Genomic DNA, 6,952 nt, shown 5'->3' with positions numbered 1-6,952 from the left:
CAGTGACTGGGGTAATCGGGATGGGTGTGTCAGAGGCAATGAGATTGGCACAGGATAGAGCACGGTTTAGGGCTGTTGTACATAGGGTCGCTATGAGTATCAAACGACTTGACGGCACATAACAACAATACAACAACAAAAAGAGAGAGGGGTTGCCTCAAGTTTATTTCAACTTATGGTGACTTCACATGTCAGAGTGTGACTCTGTATCACATGGTTCTCAGGACTGATGTTTCTGAAGCAGATCAGCCTCTCTTCCAGGATGCCTTTGGGTGGACTGGAACTTTCAATTTTCCGGTTAGCTATCATGAATATTAACTATTTGCACCATTCAGGGACTTCAGCTCCAAAGAAAGGTCCACACACTGCCAGAACCACAAAGAAATCCAAAGTGAGGGTGCTAAGGAGGAGCCCAGCTATAGAGCAAAGGCAGGAGTTGGGCCTCCCGGGGGTTCCCACTCACCCCCACTGTGGGGTGTACCCCGACGATGTCAGGAGGTCGTTCCGGAAGGTGCAGTGGATGGGGTTCAGGATCTTCAGGTAGTGGATGACGCCCTCAGGGGACAGGTCGTTGCGCAGCGTGGTCCTCACCACTGTGTTGGTCATGTTCTGGACACAGAGGGCAGTGTGAGTGAGCGCCTGGGCTCCAGGAGGCCGCCCAGAGGTGCCTGGACCATGGCGCTGGGTGTCAAGGAGGCTTCTTTCTAACTTTGTTCCCCAAAGTGTAAAACCTCTGACAATTTTCTTCTAAATCACCAGGAAGGGTATAAGATTCCAGTCTCTTCTTTAACTTGTTTCTTATTCGCCAAAAGAAGGTATAAGCTACTGACTGTCACTATGTTCTGGGCACAAGTGTTTCACTCAGAAAGATACCCTGAGGTCCTAACCTCCATACCTGTGAGTGTGAGCTTGTTTGGAAAGCAGGGCCTTTCTCTGAAGATATTGTCAGTACACTTGAGGTTACACTAGCATGGGATATGCCCTAATTCCTCCACAACCTTGTGAGAATAGACAGAGGGTCACATGGAAAAAGACATCAGGCTCTGTAGAGATGCATTTACAAGCCAAGGAATACCAAGAAATGCCCTGGTCACTGGAGATACAAGGAGGAATCCTTCCCCAGAGCCTTCAGAGATAGCACAGTCCTGCTGATGCCCACTAGAACTTTGAAATAATACATTTCTATTCTCTATAGTGAGTCATGGTGCTAGTCCATAAGGGGCTGTCCTGCAAACCCTAAGGTTAGCCCTCCCTACTTGTTCAAATCCACTGGTAGTTCTGAGGGACATTGATGGTGATCCCCTCACATGCGGTTTATAACTTCAGAAACCTGTGGAGGGTCAGATATGAGTTGGTTCCAACTTCAAGTCAAGGACTTTGACTTTTTGATTATATAAAGCCACTGTGCCAAGAAATCTGGAAAACAACTACCTAGTCAACCAACTAGAAGAGATCAATATTTGTTCCCATTCCAAAGAAAGTTGACCCTACAGAGTGTGGAAATTATTGAACAATATCATTAATACCACATGCAAGCAATATTCTTCTGAAAATTATCCAGAAATGACTGGAACAGCACATCAACAAAGAACTGCCAGATGTGCAGTCTGGGTTTAGAAGAGGCTATGGTACTAGGGATATTACAACTAATGTTATATGGATGTTGGCTGAAAGCAGAGTACCAGAGGAATGTATATCTGTACTTCATTGACTGTGCAAAGGCATTTGACTGTGTGGATCACAGTAAACTGTGGCTGACTCTGAGAAGAATGGAAATCCCAGAACACTTGATTGTTCTTATGCAAATCCTATACTTTGATCAGGAAGTAGTTATTCAGAACAGAGCAAGGAAGCACTGCATGGTTCAAAATCAGGAAGAGAGTACGCCAAGGATGTGTCCTATCTCCACATCTTTTTAATTTATATGTAGAACAGATCATCCAGGAAGCTCGGCTCTATAAAGAGTGTGGCATCATGATTGGAGAAGACTCATCAACAACCTGCATTATCACCCTGCTTGCTGAAACTGAGAAGGACCTGAAGTGCTTGCTGCAGAAGGTCAAAGACTGCAGCCTTCAATATGAATTGAAGCTCAACATCAAGAAAACAAAGATTCTCACCACTGGGTCAATTGGTAGCATCAAGATAGATGGTGAAGAAACTGAGATTGTTCACAGCTTTAGTTTGCTTGGCTCCAAAATCAACACTCTTGGTACCAGCAGCCAGGAAATCAAAAGATAAATTGCCTTGAGAAAGCCTGCCAGGGATCTCTCTTGAGTACTGAAGAGCAATGATGTCAGTCTGGGGACTGATGTCCAGGTGTGCCAGATTCAGGCCACATTCTTCACAATTACTTGTTATGTGTCAGAAAGCTGGACAATGACTAGGGATGATAGAAGGAGAATTGATGCCTTTGAGCTGTGGTGCTGGAGAAGAGTATTGACTTTACCATGGACTGCCAAGAGAACAAGCAGGTTTGTCCTAGAGAGGGTGAAGCCAGGCTGCTCCTTGGAGGCAAGGATTCTGAGGTTGCCTGGCATACTTTCAGCATGTTGTCAGAAAGGACCAGTCCTTGGAGAGGGATGTCATGCTTGGGAGGGTGGAGGGACAGCGCAAGAGAGGAAGACCCTTGATGAGATAGATTGACTCAGTGACTGAGGTAATGGGAGTAGGTGTGTCAGAGACAATAAAATTGACACAGGATAGAGCAGGTTTAGGGCTATAGTACATAGGGTCGCTATGAGTAACAAGTGACTCGGTGACACATAACAATAGCAACCATCACCACAAGGCACTCACTTTATGGTATTTTGTTATGATACAGTATTTCATTGCATTAGTATACATAAGCCTTTGGAACACTATTAGGTTGGCAAATGTGAAAAATGTCAAAACGTTCTCTGGGTTCCAGAAACTTGGAGATGATTGTAGAAGTAAAATCCTCAGTATAATCCCTGAATACTGTTGCTGTTAGCAGCCATGGACTTGCTCTTCACTGTGGCCGTACAAACAACAGAATAAAACACCACTTGGTCATATCCATCCCCATAACTGGTGTGGATTGCAGCATTGTGACCCACAAGTTTATGCTGGCTGATTTATTAAGTAGATCGCCAGGTCTTTCTTCCTAATGCTCCTTAGTCTGGAAGCTCCCTGAAACCTGTTCAGCTTCATAACACCAGCCTCCACTGACAGGTGGGGACTGTATAAAGGAGAACAAACAGGTCAGGAGAAGATGAAACCAAGCTAATCTCTGGAGAAAAGGCTTTTGAAGCTCCATCTCACATACTTTGGGCACATGGCCAGGAGGGACCAGTCCTTGAAGAAGAATGTCATGCTTGGAAGGGTGGAGGGGCAGCACAGGAAAGAAAGACCCAGAATGAGATAGATTGACTCAGTGACTGGAGAGTGAGATTGAGTCCATCAAGACAATGAAATTGGCTCAGGATAGGTCAGGGTTCAGAGCTGTTGTACATAAGGTCACTAAGGGTTGCAAATGACTCAAAAGCACATTTTAAAAAGTCTTGGGCACGCAGAAGATGGCCAACAATCTTTGAGGATGTTGTTCTACAAGCCAAGGAAACAAGGACCACTCAGGGCTGTAGACAGCAAAGAAATCAGGCTGGTCAGACCCTGATTTGGACATTTAATCTCCAGAACCATGAGAAAAATAATATCTGCTCAATAAAACCACCAACTTGTGCTTTGTGTATCTCAGCTGCACTAAGAAACCTGGACAGACCCCACCCCTCCGTTTTCTCCCAGGCTGCCTCTGGGTGCACTGAGCTTGTATATTTGGGCAAGCAGTCTAACTGCAGGGTCTGGAGGTGGAATCTCTAAGATAGGGTCCATCATTTCCACTTTCAGGATCCTGTGACTCATTCCTGCCCCTCATTCCTCTTGTCCCCAGAGCATTCTTGGTTTCAAAGGCCAGGTGATGCAGCCACAGATTTCAAGTGTCTGCTCTGTAGGGAAGACTGGCCTTATGCTAGCCTCATCACTCCTTCTCTGTTGTGGGCCTCTGTTATGTAAGTGATACAAAGACAGCCTCTGTATATTGTCCTCAGGCCTATTTTTAATTGTTTCTGGTGAAATATTCTTCTAGGTCGTATAGCCCTGGTCTGCCCACTTGCTGTACAGAGGTAACTCATGGTTTCTGTGAAGCTGAACACAGTGACACTGATGTGTCAAATGCGATAATGGTTACCTATGGTGGACAGTGTTTGGTGGAGCTCCCAATTCAGACAAGCTTGGAAGCAGGAATGGCATCCACTTCCATACTAGCTTGCCTCTGGAAACCCTATGAACCTGGAGAAAGGACAAAGTTATACAAGTGTCCAGGTCTTTCGTTCATAGGGTCTCTATGAGTCGCCTATGACTCAATGATACTTAACAACAACCACAACAGCAGTTGGGCTTATTACAATAAAAAAGTCCACTGGTGTCAGATTCCATTTTCACACATTCAATGGCCTTCAAAATAGTCTATATAAACAAATGTTTAGTCATGTCAAGGCTACCTGCTTTGCAGATCCCATGAAACTATACCTAAAATCTGGCAGCCATGGATAAGAGAAACCTTGTTGTTTCATTGTTATGTTACTTTTCTGTTATTGCCAACTAGGACTCACAAGGGCCCTATGAACAACAGATGAGGACCTTGCTCAGTCCTGTGCCATCCTCACACTCTATGCCCATTGTTCCAGTCACTGTGTCAATCCATCTTATTGAGGGTCTTCCTTTCTCTCTTTGACCTTCCACCCTTCCAAGAATGATGCCTTTTTTTTCAAGGACTGGAGCCTTCTGACCACATGCCCAATGTATGTAAGATGACGGTTCACTCTCCTCGCCTCTCAGGAGCACCCTGGCTGCACTTCCTCCGAGACAGATGTGTTTGATCTTTTGCTAGTCCTGCTGCCCTCGAAAGCTTTCTGTCCCAGAGACTCCCATATGAGGAACATTTCCCCACTCTCTGCCCCAGAGACTCCCTTCTGAGGGACATTTCCCAAACATGTCAGTTCCCTCCATTTCTCTTCTCCTTCCTTGAATGTTGTTCCCTTGTCCTTTCCCTTGTCTGGTAAATACCTTAATGTGATTATAAGTCTCTTCTCTGAGGAACTGCACCTGCATCCCATTCAAGGAGCACCTGTCGATGTGTCAGCCTAGAACATGCTCACTGTGCAATACTGCCATCTTGTGGTTATATCTTTGCTCTGAACAGTCCCCAAATCCCCTGAATTCATTACCTCTTCATCAAATGCTCATTCTCTTCACTCAGTTCTTGCTGTCTCCATGGTTCAGGCGAAAAATCTACTCATGGCATCTTCTCATGACTAGCCTTGACATGACTAAACATTTGCGTATATAGACTATTTTGAAGGCCATTGAATGTGTGAAAATGGAATCTGACACCAGTGGACTTTTTTGTTGTAATAAGCCCAACTTGCTGCTATTGTTCTTGTTAAGTACCATTGAGTCATAGGCGACTCATAGAGACCCTATGAACAAAAGACTTGTATAACTTTGTCCTTTGTCCTTTCTCCAGGTTCATAGGGTTTCCAGAGGCAAGCTATTATGGAAGAGGATGTCATTCCTGCATCCAAGCTTGTTTGAATTGGGAGCTCCAACCACTGTCCACCATTATCCATTTGACACATCAGTGTCACAGTGTTCAACTTCACAGCAAGCATGAGTTACCTCTGTCCTTGTCCCTTCTCTCTCAGCCTAACTCCACTCTTTCTCACCTCTGTGAAAGGGACCCACACCCAGCCAGCCCAACCTGAGTATTTAGAACTTCTCCATGTTCACTGCTTTGTTCTCACTTCCACTTCAGTCCTCTCTTGTCCATCCTTTAAGACTAGTTAGAAAACACCTCTTCCAGGAAGCCCTCCCTGAGCACTGTCAATGAACAGAAATAACTTACACTCCTCTGTACTTTGTCTTTCTTTAGCAGCGCACACATTTTATTCTTGCTGACAGATTATTCATAAATATGCTAATGCATATTTACAAAAGAAAATGGATATAAACCAGAAAAACACAGTGAAGCATATAACATCCATCCCCAGGGCCCACACTAAGAAACTATACTGTTCACATATTGATGCATTTCCTTCTATATTTAAAATAGAAGTTATAATATAGCTAAGAAACTGTTTTCTATTGAACTCTGCTTCTACCACTTATCCTTGTATCAGCAATATTTTCTGTCTCAACAAATCTTCTTTCCCATAATTGCATAACAGTTCATTGTTGTTGCTGCTACTTGCCATCATGCCATCTACAACACATAGCAACCTTATGCACAACAGATAGAACCCTTGCCCTATGCTGCACCATTATCACAATCTCTGACACACTTGAGCCCACTGCTGTAGTGAGAGGGCCAGTCCATCTCTGAAAGGGCCTTCCTCCCTTTCTCTGCCCTCTCCAGGATGATGCCTTTTTCTAAGGACTAATACTTCCAGACAGCATGCCCAAAATATATGAGATTAACAGTTCAGAGTGTGGGTAATTTATTAATATTTGTGTTGAAGACAATTAGGTTGGCACAGAATAGAGCCGAACTCAGGGCTATTATACATGGGGTCACTATGAGTCACAAGTGACTCAACAGCACATAACAACAACATTATAAGACTAGAGGTTTTTGATGGTACAAACAATTAAGGCACTAGGCACCTAAATGAAAAGTTGGAATCTTGAATCCACCATATATAGGTGCCTCAGAAAAAAGGCCTGGTAATCTATTTCCAAACTATCAGCCATTGAAAGCCCTCTGGAGCACAGTTTTCTGTCACACATAGGGTGATCGCGAGTCACAGTTGACTTGAAGACAATTATTGTTGTTGTTGTTGTTATGTGCCTTCGAGTCGTTTGAGACTCATAGCGACCCTATGTACAACAGCCCTAAACCCTGCTCTATCCTGTGCCAATCTCATTGCCTCTGACA

General features: G+C 44.3%; 1 pseudogene; it reads right to left on the bottom strand.

Annotated features, from left to right (window-relative positions):
* Positions 1–459: 459 nt before the first annotated feature.
* LOC102846871 overlaps positions 460–6,952 on the bottom strand; it is a 105,247-nt pseudogene continuing 98,754 nt past the window's right edge.

The sequence above is a fragment of the Elephantulus edwardii genome, unplaced genomic scaffold (assembly GCF_000299155.1).
Source record: "Elephantulus edwardii isolate Elephantulus edwardi_28Jun2011 unplaced genomic scaffold, EleEdw1.0 scaffold00228, whole genome shotgun sequence".
Lineage (NCBI taxonomy): Eukaryota > Metazoa > Chordata > Mammalia > Macroscelidea > Macroscelididae > Elephantulus > Elephantulus edwardii.
This window is presented reverse-complemented; position numbering and strand designations above follow the sequence as displayed.